The sequence below is a fragment of the Schistocerca americana genome, chromosome 7 (assembly GCF_021461395.2).
Source record: "Schistocerca americana isolate TAMUIC-IGC-003095 chromosome 7, iqSchAmer2.1, whole genome shotgun sequence".
Lineage (NCBI taxonomy): Eukaryota > Metazoa > Arthropoda > Insecta > Orthoptera > Acrididae > Schistocerca > Schistocerca americana.
Genome location: NC_060125.1, coordinates 502,857,124 through 502,874,456, shown reverse-complemented (window position 1 = coordinate 502,874,456; position 17,333 = coordinate 502,857,124). Strand labels below are relative to the sequence as shown.

The following is a 17,333-nucleotide window of genomic DNA, read 5'->3' as shown; positions in this document are numbered from 1 at the left end:
TCACCAATCTCCTCTTCTCAACCAGCCTCTCTCCAAAATAAATATTAAAAAACAGGTGGAGAGGCGTTTTTCTGTACGTATTCGCTAACAAGGCACTCGGCGACTTCGTTTAAGGGAGTCAGAGTGTCGAAAGAAGTGGAGTCACATCGCCCAACTACTTTCTGATCGTAGTCAACTGCTAACTAGCGGATCACACTGTGTTTAATGCCTATATCAAAGACATAAGAAGTGACACATGGAATTAGCGATCGCTCAAATGTTGTGTGTTTGATACGGTCTTATTAATGAGCGATTAGAAGCGTTGAAGACATTGTTGTCCGCTAGCTAAGGTTGGCAGGCAATGGTAAGCTCTCAGTAGTGGTCAGTGCCAATGGATTTCTACCCATTCAACTACTGCAATGAGTCATCTGCCAGTGTCTCTACTTAGAGCGCGCATATAGTGTGTCTTACATTCTTAATCGTCTCTTGTGCGTAGAATAGAGTTGCGTTAGTCTATTTGCACAATATAATAGTTTGAAAAGGTTAGCCTAAGAGGCTTAGCTACTTATGTTATTTTATTTTTGTTACAGTGATTCTTTCGGAATCACTTTTACATTAAGCCACTAAATTATTTGTGCGTTTACTTTCAAGACAGGTATCGCCCTTTTCTCCTGAAATGGAGCTTACTTTTACGGTCAGATACTACTCAAAATTACAGCAGATTTTGTACTCAGGGCTGCCACACTTTGAAAAGATAGGTATTCAGCCCCGTTTCACTTCATGTAAATGAGGGACCATCAGCCGCTTAAATTTTACGTAATGCCATAGATGAGCATATGCGCTCTGGGCTTTGATCACTATTTCGGTATATGGGGGCCCCGTTAGCTCACCAGATACTGTTACTCATGGTATCGCTTGAGCGTTGAATATTATTTTATGTTTGGCGTCCGCTACTTTGCGAAAAATTCCATTCTCTTTTCTCAATCAGAACATGACTTGATTTTATTACACCTCATGATGCAACTAAAATGCCGCGAGTCCATTCGCGCCTTTAAATATAGGACTTACAGCTAAAGCGGCCTTATCTTATAAAAATGCAACTATTTAAAATCTCAGTGTTGCGTGAGCAGATATGAAGTGCAATTTTTTTGCATCTTAAATGGTTCAGACACACCTCCATATTTTTCCTGAAATCTAGCGTCTTAGAACATTCTAAAAATAACTCGTCAGAACATGCTTGCGTGACACAGAAACATAATAAAATTGGAGATCAGTTGAAACAAATACTAGGAAGAAGCTCAGATAACACAAAAGGACTCAGATATGCAGCCACAGTAGTAAGAAGCTAGCGGTAAATAGCATTCCGGTTTCAAAGTAAGACAAATAAAAGCCTTCTGATTACAGAGTCGGTGTGTTTCGCCCATAGGATACAAGATGCTGAAAATTTGAAAACACATTAGTTCACAGCAAACCATCGTGCATCAAAGCATTAGAAGTGTAGTAAGATAATATACGTGCTAACTACAACATCCAGAAGTCAATGGAATTTGTGTTGAGTATTCAGTGAGCCATCAGAGACATTCTCTTTTCTGTTACATCACATTGACGTTTGCCACGTCAAACATCTGCGCCACATATATCAAAGATTGATAATAACTTCTTTTTCCTATACCTGTAAACGTTGGTGATTTTACAGACAAATGAGTGAAATATTGACACTTAAAATGAAGATTGGATATTTCCAATTTCAACATGGAAGAATGTGTTGCTCAGTTTCATTCACAGAAATACACTTATTTATCGTAGTAATTTCTAAAGTGACAATCTAATTTTACCCGTACTTGACGTTTTTACAAATCTCATGACTTAAGCAAATTAATAAAATAACTGATGAGCAAGAACTGAAATCAGTCAGCTACAAGAACATGTATTTCTTCTTTGGATGATGTGCATTCTTCGTTGTACTACTGCAATTCCATGTTTCAGGTCCTTTGAACGGAAACTGGACGCATGGAGGAGACGATTCTGTTCGAGATATTAATGTTAAAATGCAAAGCTGCACCGTTGATTGGAGTCCTTTTGAAACTCTAGGCTTCCCTATAATTACCTGGATAAATCGATTCAAAGACCGGAGGAATGCAAGAACGTACTGACTCCAATACGGGCACAGTTAGCAATACACTATGGTGTTCAAACCAACCTTTGGGTTACTGGCGGTTTTACTTATTGGCGTACCTTTATATGAAGTGTCCGTTATCAAAACATTTCTACACCCACATCTACACAGCACTGTACGGCGCGTGGCGGAGGGTTTCCTGTATCACTACTAGCCATTTCCTTCCCTGTTGAATTAGCAGAGAGAGAGAGAGAGGGCAAAATGACTGTCCATATGACCCGGTATAAGACCTAATTTCTCGTATCGTATCTTCGTGGTCCCTGCGCGAGGTGTATGTTGGAGGCATTCGGATCGTTCTGCATTCAGGTTCAAATGCCGGTTTCTTTAATCTGACCTGGTACGGATACCAAACACTTGAAGTAGTACTCAAGAATAGGTCGCACTAGCGTCCTATATGCGGTCTCCTTTACAGACGAACCACTCTTTCCAAGAATTCCCCCAATGAAACAAAGTCGACCATTTGCCTTCCCTACCACAATCCGCACATGCTCGTTCAATTTCATATCGCTTTGCAACGCTATGCCCAGATATTTAAACAACGTGACTGTGTCAAGCAGTACACTGCTAATGCTGCATCCGAACATTACAAGCTTGTTTTTCCTACTCATCAACATTAACCCACATTTTCACACATTTAGAGTTAGCTGCCATTTATCACACCAACTAGAAATTTTGTCTAAGGCATCTGATATCTTCCTACAGTCATTCAACTTCGGCACCTTACTGTGCACTACAGCATCATCAGTAAACAACCGCAGACTGCTGCCACCCCGTCCGCCAAATTATTTATGTACAACAGCGGTCCTCTCACACGTCCCTGGAGCACTCCTGACGATATCCTTTTCCATTGCTGGGGTTGAATCAAATGTATTCGAATATTTTAACAAGGTGCTGCCCCAAAGCTCCTAAATATTGGAATAAAATCGTAATTTACCGTCAAAAACTGCTAACAAAATTTAATTATTTAACAACCAGTTTCGGTCTATAGACTAACAGGTTCAAAAAAACACTCCCAACACCATATTATGCGGTAAAATCAATAGCATCAAATAATAAAATGCATGAACTGGTCACTGTTAAACAAAAATAAAAATTACATTTTCAGTCATAAAAATGTGCCGATTCGTATTAATTATATTAACAGTCAGCGTTAACACTACGAAGTGAAGTATTCTAATATTAATCCTGACTGCTAATACAACATGAATGAGAGCAACGCTTGGCAAATTTTTATGATTTGCGTTGTATTTTTTATTAGTTTCGCGCCATTGGTTTTATCTCCCAGTATGAAGTTGTGAATGTTTTTATGAACCTGATCATGGTGTGTGGGCCGAAACTGATTGTTCTTGGAAAGAAATTTTGTGAGAAGGTCTTGAAGGTAAATCATAACGTTCTTCAAGAATTCGAGTATTTTCCCACCTGATCACATACTTTCACACGAGTAGACATGCAAACTACGGTTTAAATTACCAGCATTTACCATGGAACTGATTTGTCGGTTTTGTACAATAAGCTAAAGTGTGAATATAAGAAGACTGAAGTTGACAAATTTTTACAAGCTGTCAAAGTAAATATAGCATCGATAAGTTTACATATCTAGCTACACTTTCGCTTGTATCAAGGCTATCTCCTAAGGCGTTTGAGGCAATTTTTCAGTTACTACGTGTGCTCATGAAAAGCGTCCATACCTCACGCCGTAACCAAGACAAAAGCTCCAGTATCTAACTCTGGTTGACTTTCAGTTATTCAATTATTTATCTCCGTGCGTAAGATGCCAAGATTTAAAGCCTGAAAAACGGCAAATAGCGATTGTTCATGATACTACTTTAAACTTCAGTTTGCCTTAACTGGTTGGAGAAGCTCGCTCTAAGGTTGGGGAAAGGCGAGGATGTAGCATTTCTAAGAGGACTCTACCCGCTATAGGACTGCGTAAACTAACTTTCACGTTAACAATACTAAGTACACGAGGTTGGTTACGTTGTAATCAGCAGCATGGGATGCCAAGCCCTCTCCGAAGCACTGGAGGCCTCAGTGTTGACAGCATGAATGGGATTCAGGTCTTCTATAACAGTGGTAGGCAGCAAGTGTTTTAAAATCATTTTCATCTGGCTTTCGTAAAATTTTGACATAAAACTATTGGTATGTAATCATTATTATTATTATATGCTTTAATTTGCTCAAATTATGCTTTATGAATTGTATAAAGTGAAGTTACTTCCCTACTTTATAAATCACCATTAGTGCGGAATCAGTAGGTGGTTAGAAGATTTTGCTACTGACAGAGACACAAAAGTGGTCGGTAGGTCGAAAAGGTTGAGTATCCCTTAGCTACTAGACTAAACGGAAGCAATCTGGCGAGAATGGGGTGGCTGTGAACTGTAGGCTCTCCACGCGAATGTGTTTCACTGTACCTCGCGACGTTTGAACCTGAGAATCGGTGCCGCGCGGGATTAGCCGAGCGGCCTTAAGCGCTGCAGTCATGGACTGTGCGGCTGGTCCCGGCGGAGGTTCGAGTCCTCTCTCGGGCATGGGTGTGTGTGTTTGTCCTTAGGATAATTTAGATTAAGTAGTGTGTGATAGGGACTGATGACCTTAGTAGTTAAGTCCCATAAGATTTCACACATTTTTTTTGAGACTCGGTCTTCAGAGCTGTGCTCTCAGTAGTTTTCCAATCATGGCGTCTAATGCCGACAAATAATTTACTGTGGGTATTTTAGTGTTAGCGCGAACACTGATAGTGAAGGCGGCTGTGTAATATGCAAGAGCACCAGTGCTTACTACCAGAGATTAGAGGCGGCTCCACGTGTTGCGCTTTCACTGGGCGACTTGTGTGTGGGAGGACGTTTACGTTCGTCTTGCGAAATGAGCGCTAACCGCTGCTACGGATGACGTAATGACGGCTGTAGCCAGCCTGCTAGTGCGTGACTGCCTCCGCTTTACAGCTTGACCTGCAGCCGACAACAGCCTTCCGCCTCGAAAATGCGAGAGCAGTGTGTTCTTGCACCACTTGCCTCGTAGCTAAACACGGGACTGCTTCTGGTTTTCATCTCCGCCGCAGTAAGTTTTATAAGTTCAGTTAATCATAAGGAAAATCAGGTTCCACGACCCGTCTGCATCCATACTCCGCAAGCCACCTGACGGTGTATGGCGGAGGGTACCTTGATTACCTCTATCGGTTCTCCCTTCTATTCCAGTCTCGTATTGTTCGTGGAAAGAAAGATTGCCGGTATACCTCTGTGTGAGCTCTAATCTCAGTGATTTTATCCTCGCGGTCTCTTCGTGAGATATACGTAGGTGGGAGCAATATACTGCTTGACTCCTTGGTGAAGGTATGTTCTCAAAACTTCAACAAAAGCCCGTACCGAGCTACTGAGCGTCTCTCTTGCAGTCTTCCACTGGAGTTTATCTATCATCTCCGTAACGCTGTCTTGGTTACTAAATGATCATGTAACGAAACGCGCTGCTCTCCGTTGTATCTTCTCTCTCTCTCTTCTATCAACCCTATCTGGTACGGATCTCACACCGGTGAGCAGTATTCAAGCAGTGGGAGAACAAGTGTACTGTAACCTACTTCCTTTGTTTTCGGACTGCATTTCCTTACGATTCTTCCAATGAATCTCGACGACGACGTTATTAATGACGGTTTTAGGGAATCCGTGTCCCATTTACAGGAAGCGTGCCCTATTCGACTTAGGGAATCCACGGGAAACCTAAATCAGGTCGCCGGACTGAACCGTTGCCCACACGAATGCGAGTCTAGTATGTTTACCATTACGCCACAACACTCGTTAAAAATGATTCCTGAAAATGTGGCACCTTCAGAACAACTACGAGAAAAATATTAGTATGTCCTAATGAACGTGACCGTATGTTGCATCGCATTTCCATGACTGAAATCGATTGTCTAATATCTAAGACGAAGTTAATTACTTTTTGACCAAAACACAAGCGCTGCTAGTTGTCTTGTGTTCGTTCATTACGCAATTCCTTACAAATTAAGAAAGTGTAACCTTTAACTCCGCTGACAGAAATCAATGAAGCAGTTCAGTTGCTCTTGGATTTGAATCGATTCCATTAACATTATGTAGACTAGATTCTGAACCCTGCGCACGAACTGGAATTATTTACACAGATATCGTGCCTGCAATACGAAAGATTTTCGTTTTTGGACAATTGTGCAACAGTCATCATCCACAGTTGACCGCCTAGAGACAGCAACTGCAAATCAATAAGACGAAAGTTAAGTAATATGTCGGTCAGAGATAACATTTATTGTGTAAGAGAGTTGTAAACGCGGCGAAAAGGAAATTCAGTGCGTCTACAATGCTCGATCATGGAAATGTTAGTCGCTTGCTAGCTTGCTTGCTATCACGTCGTGAGAGAGCACCGTTTGTTATAGTACTACAAACGGAACCCTATGAGATTGTTTCTATTAAAAAAAAAAAAAAGTACTATTGCGTGATAGAGATGCGCGGACTTTGTTCTCAGTTATTCTGATTTGAGAACTTGAACTGAAGTGATATTCTAATAGTGTACGACGAGTTAATGAACTTTAATTATTGGAGATATTATTGTTGGACTCAACCTTCATCAAAGTGAACAGTTGCAACGAAGAATGGACATAGTATCGAAGACTGCAATACCTGATTAGCCTTCAGTAGGAACAGTTAATACGACCACACGAAGATGATACAAATACGCCGATTGTAAAAGTTGTCGTAATTGTTACGATCACCGAACTGAAAAGAATCGTAATTGATCTGATCTATCGCTGTGCGTGTGGTGGGATGATTATAAACTAATTGCTAAGAAGAAACAATAAAAATTGTTCGTCAGTAATGGAAATTTCACGTGTTGGCTCCATCATTAATTGAACTGTGTGATAGTTGATGATCAAAATTAATTAACTGTGAACATTTTAATTGAAAGAGTGACTTGATGAACATTGAGCATTGAAAGGAGTGTTTAGCCGAAATAATATTACGACGCACGAAAGCAAGATAGCATTATATATTATCTCTGGATTTGCGTCGTGCCGTAGTAAACAATTCAGCCTAGCAACGTAACAACAACTACTGATACTGAACCGCAAATTAATTTTTCCTTGCTTCAGTGGTTTGAAACGACGCCGGTGATGAATGATTCACTCAATACTGCAATAACTAACTAACAGAGCATAGCAAATCATCATAAAACCATAACCGACAGTTAAAATCAGCAGTTTGCATCGCTGAGAAGACTGTGCGGGCTCGCAAACGAACTTTCATACATTACGCGAGGAACAATTTTCTTTAGAGATTTTCAGGTGCTGTTCCACGTTATCCGACGGGGACAACCATCACTACGCGTCGCGTCTCCACCCCACCGACGGAGCTGTAGCAGTAGCGGCTCAACATCAACAGCGACAACAAAAGGGGAGAGGGGACGTCACACAACGAAAATATAAATTTCATCAACTACTACGATGATGGTGATGATTAAAAATAGAGATACCACAGAGGATAGGCTTAGTAAGCAAGAAAGAGTGTGAAGACAAAAATTAATGTAGACCATTTCTTTTTATGATTTTTCTTCGTATATTATCAAAATATAGACAATCAATAAATTGCCCAAGTTTAAAATAGGTAATGCTAACATTTTAGGCAGCCACTTAATGTCGAAACAGATTAGTCAGAATATGTCAAAAATAAATTTTTCTCAAGGAGACTCTTAAAAAAAAGTGTGATCGTCTTATATTCAGGGTCGTCTTATACCTGGTTAAATCTACACTGCTGGCCATTAAAATTGCTACACCAAGAAGAAATGCAGATGATAAACGGGTATTCATTGGACAAATATGTTATACTAGAACTGTAATGGGATTACATTTTGACGCAATTTGGGTGCATAGATCCTGAGAAATCAGTACTCAGAACAACCACCTCTGGCCGTAATAACGGCCTTGATACGCCTGGGCATGGAGTCGAACAGAGCTTGGATGGCGTGTACAGGTACAGCTGCCCAAGCAGCTTCAACGCGATACCACAGTTCGTCAAGAATAGTGACTGGCGTATTGTGACGAGCCAGTTGCTCGGCCACCATTGAGCAGACGTTTTCAATTGGTGAGAGATCTGGCGAATGTGCTGGCCAGAGCAGCAGTCGAACATTTTCTGCATCCAGAAAGGCCCTTACACGACCTGCAACATGCGGTCGTGCATTATCCTGCTGAAATGTAGGGTTTCGCAGGGATCGAATGAAGGGTAGAGCCACGGGTCGTAACACATCTGAAATGCAACGTCCACTGTTCGAAGTGCCGTCAATGCGAACAAGAGGTGACCGAGACGTGTAACCAATGGCACCCCATACCATCACGCTGGGTAATACTCATCCGGAAAAATGACGTTTTGCCATTGGTGCACCCAGGCTCGTCGTCGAGTACACCATCGTAGGCACTCCTGTCTGTGATGCAGCGTCAAGGGTAACCGCAGCAACGGTCTCCGAGTTGATAGCCCATGCTGCTGCAAACGTCGTCGAACTGTTGGTGCAGATGGTTATTGTCTTGCAAACGTCCCCGTCTGTTGACTCAGGGATCGAGACGTGGCTGCACGATCCGTTACAGCCGTGCGGATAAGATGCCGGTCATCTCGACTGCTAGTGATACGAGGCCGTTGGGATCCAGCACAGCGTTCCGTATTACCCTCCTGAACCCAGCGATTCCATATTCTGCTAACGGTCACTGGATCTCGACCAACGCGAGCAGCAATGTCGCGATACGATAAACCGCAATCGCGATAGGCTACAATGCGACCTTTATCAAAGTCGGAAACGTCATGGTACGCATTTCTCCTCCTTATACGAGGCATCACAACAACGTTTCACCAGGCAACGCCGGTCAACTGGTGTTTGTGTATGAGAAATCGGTTGGAAACTGTCCTCATGTCAGCACGTTGTAGGTGTCGCCCCCGGCGCCAACCTTGTGTGAATGCTCTGAAAAGCTAATCATTTGCATATGACAGCATCTTCTTCCCGTCGGTTAAATTTCGCGTCTGTAGCACGTCATCTTCGTGGTGTAGCAATTTTGATGGCCAGTATTGTATATTCGTTCCTGCGGCCCTTGTAATTAATTACTGTCTGAACTCGCATTACCAAATACAGCATCCCGCGTGCTGTGGTCGTGAGTCAGCAGTCTATTGTAAGCCATTGCTGCAGTCGGACGGCAGAGCCACGGATCCCTCGCTAGTTTCGGCCTCTACTTTGCGAGGCGCCGCCGCTGAGTGTCACAGTCGTGGCGCCAGACGGGCGCCGTCTTTTACCTCCTTTTGGGGTGTCGGCCGCTTTCATGAGCTGGAGATGGCTGGCAAGGGAGTCTCTTTTTAAGGACAAGGCGCGAGGCGACGTAACGGGCGCGCCTGCGCAGCTCGTTAATACTCGGAAGAACGCTACCGCCGGACGTTCTTTTTTTTCGCACCTTGTTGCTACAACATCCTCGCCGATAGCCGCAAACGGCCTGCATTAATTTCCATTACTGAAACCAGAAGAACGCACTGGGCCGTTTCGAAATGTCTCCTATAAATTAACGCCTCGTGTCGAAGTTGTTGCTTAACCAAGAAACATGGCGAGGTGGTTCAGCGGTTAAGAAAGTGGACGCGCCTTCTCGAGGAACGGGATTCCCATTTCCCTAAGGTGATCTGAATTTAGATCTCTTGGATTTACAACTGTACAACTAGCCCAGTTTCATTTAGTTAACGCTTTCACTACCAATTTTTTAGGTGAAAAGCATTAATGTTTGGTTACTTTAATTGAAGTCGAAGTCATAATTAACAATATGAAAAAATATTTGAAGTAATACTTCGGAGCCAAGATCGCATTTAAATATTTATTTGGAATTGATGGCCGGTTTCAACAGTACTTTGCTGTCGTCTGCGGACGTACAGTACAACATAGACACACACTACATTTGTAAACATATTTTCTATGCCATCAGTAATAAAATAGATAAGTATAATTTTTTAGATACAGACAAATACCTCTTTTTCAAAATTATGTCACATATTTTAACAATGGTCAAAGTTTGAACATTTTGGAAATACAGACTCCATCAGCAGGTAGTTCACAACCAATCAGAATGTCATTAACAAAAATACTATTTACAATCATGTTCCCAAGCGACTTTCGCCGATTACATGCGACCGCACACATGCTCGACTGGAGGGCTTACAAAATATGTTTACAAACGTGTGTCTATGTCGTATTGCAGATCCTAAGATGACAGCAAGATACTGTTGAAACCTCCCATCAACTAAAAAATAAGTATTTAATTCGGCTCTGAAGTATTTTTTCAGATATTACTATCTGCAGGTAGTCTGTAATAAATGATATGAAAAAAAATTCCCGCTTTTACGTAGACAGCCTTACCATATTTTTTTTTGGGTCCGACCAGGACACATTACCATTTTTTTGGGTTGAGCCGAGGATATATTTCTATAGTAAGTTAAAGTAGTTTACTAAAACATTAATTTTATTTATTCGATTGTATTTTTCAATAGACATGACCTTTTTTCAGAAATGGTGTTCGTGTCTGGCGTTGTGGTAAGAAAAAGTAGCATCTTACAGGAGCCAACTGTAGATCACTGCCGGCCGGAGTGGCTGAGCGGTTCTAGGCGCTACAGTCTGGAACCGCGCGACCACTACAGTCGCAGGTTCGAATCCTGCCTCGGGCATGGATGTGTGTGATGTCCTTAGGTTAGTTAGGTTTAGTAGTTCTAAGTTCTAGGGGACTGATGACCACAGCATTTAAGTCCCATAGTGCTCAGAGCCATTTGAACCATTTTTGTAGATCACTGTTATCCCACCCTTGGTTTAAAAAAAATTTCTTGCATTTGGTGACGTAATCCGTAATACAACTCTTTCCATTATGTGCGTCAGATAATTCTCCCGTATATAGTGTGCAATAAAAACGTTTATTCTTCCTGTCATTCCAATACACAATTTCAACAATTTGTATCCCTTATACACCTTAACATTAAACACAAACGCCCGCATCTCGTGGTCGTGCGGTAGCGTTCTCGCTTCTCACGCCCGGGTTCCCGGGTTCGATTCCCGGCGGGGTCAGGGATTTTCTCTGCCTCGTGATGGCTGGGTGTTGTGTGATGTCCTTAGGTTAGTTAGGTTTAAGTAGTTCTAAGTTCTAGGGGACTGATGACCACAGATGTTAAGTCCCATAGTGTTCAGAGCCATTTGAACCATTTGTGTGTGTGTGTGTGTGTGTGTGTGTGTGTGTGTGTGTGAGAGAGAGACGCAGCTCACATCAAGTTCGCACTGATTGGCGAAATAGTAATGAGATTTCATGACGACTGGCCTCGAATACTCTCACTACTAGTCAGTATCGTTCATGTTCTTGATTTCTTCAAGCTGATACTGAATGTCTACGTCTGTGTGTCTGGTACTGTAGTATGCGAGTGTGGATTACTAAGACTTTTCTAGAGTGGGGGACGGGTGTGAAGGCACCCTCCCTGGCCTGCTCCTAGTTGGGTACGTCCTTGACCCTTCGAGATTGCTGTGATCAGCTTTGTTGCTGTACCGTTACTTTAGTCACATTTATATCGTATCCATAGCCTCCTAGTAAACGCCAGACTCATTTTGAAGTTGGGAACTATTTTCGTACCGGGTGTAAAGTTCTACTCAAAATGAATCCATTGTGAATAAACTTCGCATCGCAACTGACAGCGGAAGAGACAAGCAGAAGCTCCATAAAAGCGACCTTGTGAAATGGAGCGTCGCGCTTTCGAATGCGAACAGCGCAAGCGAGAAATACTGACAAAGAGAGCGGTGTTTGCCTGCGGCATGTGTCAGGAATCGCTGTTAAGAGCTCTCAAGTGCAGCTTTCATATCGGTTGTTTTTTTCCTTGTTTATTAGAATAGACGAAACTTTCTTTTGATAATAATAACGGGGGAAAGAATCGACCAACCACGAAAACACAATAATGATAAACGAAAGAAAATTTAAATATGAGGGGCGATCAAAGTTTCCATTGGAGGGCGTAGCTGTAGCGTATATACGAAGTTGCGTGACTCCTATGCGAATATATAAGCACCGACACATAGGAAGGGATAAATTTGGCATTCGTGTCTTTCCAAAGTGCGAGCGATATATGCGGAAAAGTCCAACTATGACGACTTATCACCAAATGCGTCCAAACATTCTTTCCTTGGCTGCCGAACAAAAACCACCGGTACACATCCAACGGATAATGAAGAATGTGTATGGGGCAGCACGTCTGTCGAAAACCACCGTTGTGCGACAAGGGATGCTGTTGCTTCAGGATAACACTAATCACTATATCACAAGTGGCGACACCGAAATTACCTTAGCGCAAGAGGAAGAAACACTAGAACGCTCTCTATGGTCCTGATATCTTCCCATGCGTTTATCACGCCTTCGGTCCATTAAAAAAGGCGACGTTTTGTGTCGGACGAGGATGTGGAGCAGGCATTTACGGACTTCTTCAAGCAACGGGTAATGGTGTATTAACAAATTGGTAGCTTCAGCCTGGTGCGTCGGTGGCTTGATTGCCTCAATGCGATTTAGCCTGATTAGCGTACAGATTCTGAACGGCCTTCTAATGAAAACTTTTTGACCGCCCGTTCTGTTAGAAGAGTTTATGTCAGCCTCACACACACACTACATCTTAAAAAGAGTTCAGGCACAGTTTGTAAAGTATTTTTTAGAATTTGTTGTTGCATCATACAGTGTACGGATGTCGGTCAGCAGGTGGGGAAAAGAGCAGTACTGGCCTTTAGCAGAGCTCGCGGATTTCCGGTATGACTATAAAAAGCGAGAGTGGGAATGCAACCATTCTAAACATGGCCACACCGCCACTTCCAATTGAACTGGGATGCGGAAATGAGGCGGAACGCTCATCAGGCAATACTGACGGTGTCGTAAACACATTTTTTGTCTACTTATACTGCTGAACGCTTTGGCAAGTCGATTACACTTTATCACTACACTTGCAAAATAACACCTTGATACCCTTCGGAACACCAAATCTTACAACCATGGGGGATGTATGTAATCTGGTTTACCTAGCCGAACAGTCCAGACATTATACTGACAAATGGAGGACGTTATGTAATCTGAGGTCCACACAAACCATGGTTACGACACGTAAACCGACCCTGGTAGTTTTTCGGCTGGTATGAGGGACAGTCATGAAGGTTTCGTTATCACTTAGAGAAAATAAAGTTAGGAAATTCGATTTTGCTTATCTGCGGGTACAAGTCAGCAGTCCTTGCACACGCTGAAACCCCACAAATCAATTTTTTTCGTATGACTAGCCCCGTAGGTCCAAGGGAAGGCTACTGCGACCGTCTGTTTTATCCATTTGGTGACAGTTATGTTACGATATGATACGCTCCACGTCCAAAACACTTTTACATTACAAAATTCTGACGAGGACTGGATCCACAGCCTTTATGTAACTATTGAATATAGTCATGCTTCAGGTGCCTGTTAAAAATACAAATATTAAGAATGACAGCTTTCAGGTTAAATGCCTCCGGCTGCAGACGCCCATGCACCTAAACTATCGGTGAGGTTACGATGGATTATTCGTCTGATAGAACGGATGTGCACTGTCCGTGCAAGAATGACTCGTACTGAATAGCTCACAGGGCAGGGATTTTGTGAAAGGGGCTGTGTGGTGTGAAAAGAGGGGTGACGGGGGGGGGGGGGGGGTGGAGGAGGAGGAGGAGGAGGAGGAGGAGGAGGATCACATTATGGAGTGGCCTTTTTTTCAAACTGCAGGTTTGCTGGATGCTTCCGAATGTCCAAGTCGCACCGAGCCTCTACAAAATACGCTGACTGCGTTATCGTTCTCCGTTAACAATAGGCAAACATTTTCCATACACTATTTGCCCAAAATGTTAGAAGTGTGATATCGTGGATATGTCAGAAGAGTGAGCGATTAATAGTATTACAGTGCCATCATCAAATTGAAGCCAATTCTCACCGTTTGCAAAGAAATTACTTATATCCATACATTTTCAGGACTATGTATTAACTTCACGGTCTGGTTTTTATTATTCTGCCTGAAAAGTTTAGGGTGTGCTAAATTTAACTAAATACACTATTGGCCATTAAAATTGCTACACCAAGAAGAAATGCAGATGATAAACGGGTATTCATTGGACAAATATATTATACTAGAGCTGACATGTCATTACATCTTCACGCAATGTGTGTGCATAGATCCTGAGAAATCAGTACCCAGAACAACCACCTCTGGCCGTAATAACGGCCTTGACACGCCTGGGCATTGACTGAAACAGAGCTACGATGGCGTGTACAGGTACAGCTGCCCATGCAGCTTCAACACGATACCACAGTTCATCAAGTGTACTGACTGGCGTATTGTGACGAGCCAGTTGCTCGGCCACCATTGACCAGACGTTTTCAATTGGAGAGAGATCTGGAGAATGTGCTGGCCAGGGCAGCAGTCGAACATTTTCTATATCCAGAAAGGCCCGTACAGGAACTGCAACATGCGGTCGTGCATTATCCTGCTGAAATGTAGGGTTTCGCAAGGATCGAATGAAGGGTAGAGCCACGGGCCGTAACACATCTGAAATGCAACGTCCACTGTTCTAAGTGCCGTCAATGCGAACAAGAGGTGACCGAGACGTGTAACCAATTCCACCCCGTACCATCACGCCGGGTGATACGCAAGTATGGCGCTGACGAATACACGCTTCGAATGTGCGTTCACCGCGATGTCGCCAAACACGGATGCGACCATCATGATGCTGTAAACAGAACCTGGATTCATCCGAAAAATGACTTTTGCCATTTGTGCACCCAGGTTCGTCGTTGAGTACACCATCGCAGGCGCTCCTGTCTGTGATGCAGCGTCAAGGGTAACCGCAGCCATGGTCTCCGAGCTGATAGTCCATGCTGCTGCAAACATCGTCGAACTGTTCGTGCAGATGGTTGTTGTCTTGCAAACGTCCCCATCTGTTGACTCAGGGATCGAGACGTGGCTGCACGATCCGTTACAGACATGCGGATAAGATACCTGTCATCTCGACTGCTAGTGATACGAGGCCGTTGGGATGCAGTGCGGCGTTCCGTATTACCCTCCTGAACCGAACGGTTCCATATTCTGCTAACAGTCATTGGATCTCGACCAACGCGAGCAGCAATGTCGCGATGCGATAAACGGAAATCGCGATAGGCTACAGCCCGATCTTTATCAAAGTCGGAAACGTCATGGTACGTATTTCTCCTCCTAACACGAGGCATCACAACAACGTTTCACCAGGCAATGCCGGTCAACTGCTGTTTGTGTATGAGAAATCGGTTGTAAACTTTCCTCATGTGAGCACGTTGTAAGTGTCGCCACCGGCGCCAACCTTGTGTGAATGCTCTGAAAAGCTAATCATTTGCATATGACAGCATCTTCTTCCTGTCGGTTAAATTTCGCGTCTGTAGCACGTCATCTTCGTGGTGTAGCAATTTTAATGGCCAGTAGTGTACAAAACGGGTATCTACAAGTAGACGCGTCAGTGGGATGACTGCTTCACTGCTCACGCCGATGTTGCCTGATTGGCGTACCGATTCTGGACTGTACGGGCCTGTCCCTTATAGAAGTTAGTCAGTTGCTGAATAAGCACGAAAATTTCACAAAAAAGGCTAGAATCCAATATGACTATTCACTCCGCAGCGCACCAAGTCTCGTACCTTGGAACTTTTTCCTGGTCCTAGACTTAAATCTTCCAGCAACTTTCAGAAGCAACGACATTCAAAAGACGATTGTTGTCCTTTGAATTCCGAACGAAATCGAGTCGGGGAATTGGAAAAGAGAGCAGCAATGGCTTGACCGGCTGACTAAACTGCGAAAGTGAGTCAGAGGAAGTGGTCGTGACTGGGCGCCATGTAGCAGCAGCAGCAGCAGCAGCGGCGGCGGCCCACCGAGGCGCCCGCTGGACGCCCGTATAAGGCGTCCCGGGCGTCGCCGCGCCGCGCCGTGGCGCGCCGCCAGAGCACCTACTGTGCGGGCGCGTGGGACGCCGAGGCCTCCGCGCCGCCCACCGTAACCTAGCTGCTGCTGCAGCCTTCATCTCGACACACTTCCACGCGTCACGCGTTCTCTTCACTAGAGCCGCCAACGCCTCTCAAAGCTGCGGGGCCGGAAAAGTACCACGCGCTTACGTCGGCACCTCGGCGCCCATCACCACGATGGAACACATCTGTGGCCCGCATATACACGGTGTCCGCAGAGAACCTCCCTGACTTCCAAATGCAACTACACTACTGGCCATTAAAATTGCTACACCACGATGATGACGTGCTACAGACGCGAAATTTAACCGACAGGAAGAAGATGCTGTCATATGCAAATGGTTAGCTTTTCAGAGCATTCACACAAGGTTGGCGCCGGTGGCGACACCTACAACGTGCTGACGTGAGGAAAGTTTCCAACCGATTTCTCATACACAAACAGCAGTTGACCGCCGTTGCCTGGTGAAACGTTCTTGTGATGCCTCGTGTAAGGAGGAGAAATGCGTACCATCACGTTTCCCACTTTCATAAAGGTCGGACTGTAGCCTATCGTGATTGCGGATTATCGTATAGCGACACTGCTGCTCGCGTTGGTCGATATCCAATGACTCTTAGCAGAATATGGAATCGGTGGGTTCAGGAGAGTAATACGGAACGCCGTGCTGGATCCCAACGGCCTCGTATCACTAGTAGTCGAGATGACAGGCATCTTATCCGCATGGCTGTAACGGATCGTGCAGCCATGAGTCAACAGATGGGGACGTTTGCAAGACAACAACCATCTGCACGAACAGTGCGACGACGTTTGCAGCAACACGGGCTATCAGCTCGGAGACCATGGCTGCGGTTACCCTTGACGCTGCATCACAGACAGGAGCACCTGCGATGGTGTACTCAACGACGAACCAGGATGCACGAATGCCAAAACGTCATTTTTTCGGATGAATCCATGTTTTGTTTACAGCATCATGATGGTCGCATCCGTGTTTGGCGACATCGTGGTGAACGCACATTCGAAGCGTGTATTCGTCATCGTCATACTGGCGTATCACCTGGCGTGATGGTACGGAGTGCCATTGGTTACACGACTCGGTCACCTCTTGTTCGCATTGACGGAATTTTGAACAGTGGACGTTACAT

At 44.1% G+C, this 17,333-nt stretch overlaps 1 protein-coding gene across 2 annotated transcripts in view; it reads right to left on the bottom strand.

Annotated features, from left to right (window-relative positions):
- The window catches only part of LOC124621770 (heat shock protein Hsp-12.2), a 105,741-nt gene that overhangs the window by 48,172 nt on the left and 40,236 nt on the right, over window positions 1-17,333 (bottom strand). The window lies entirely within an intron of this gene.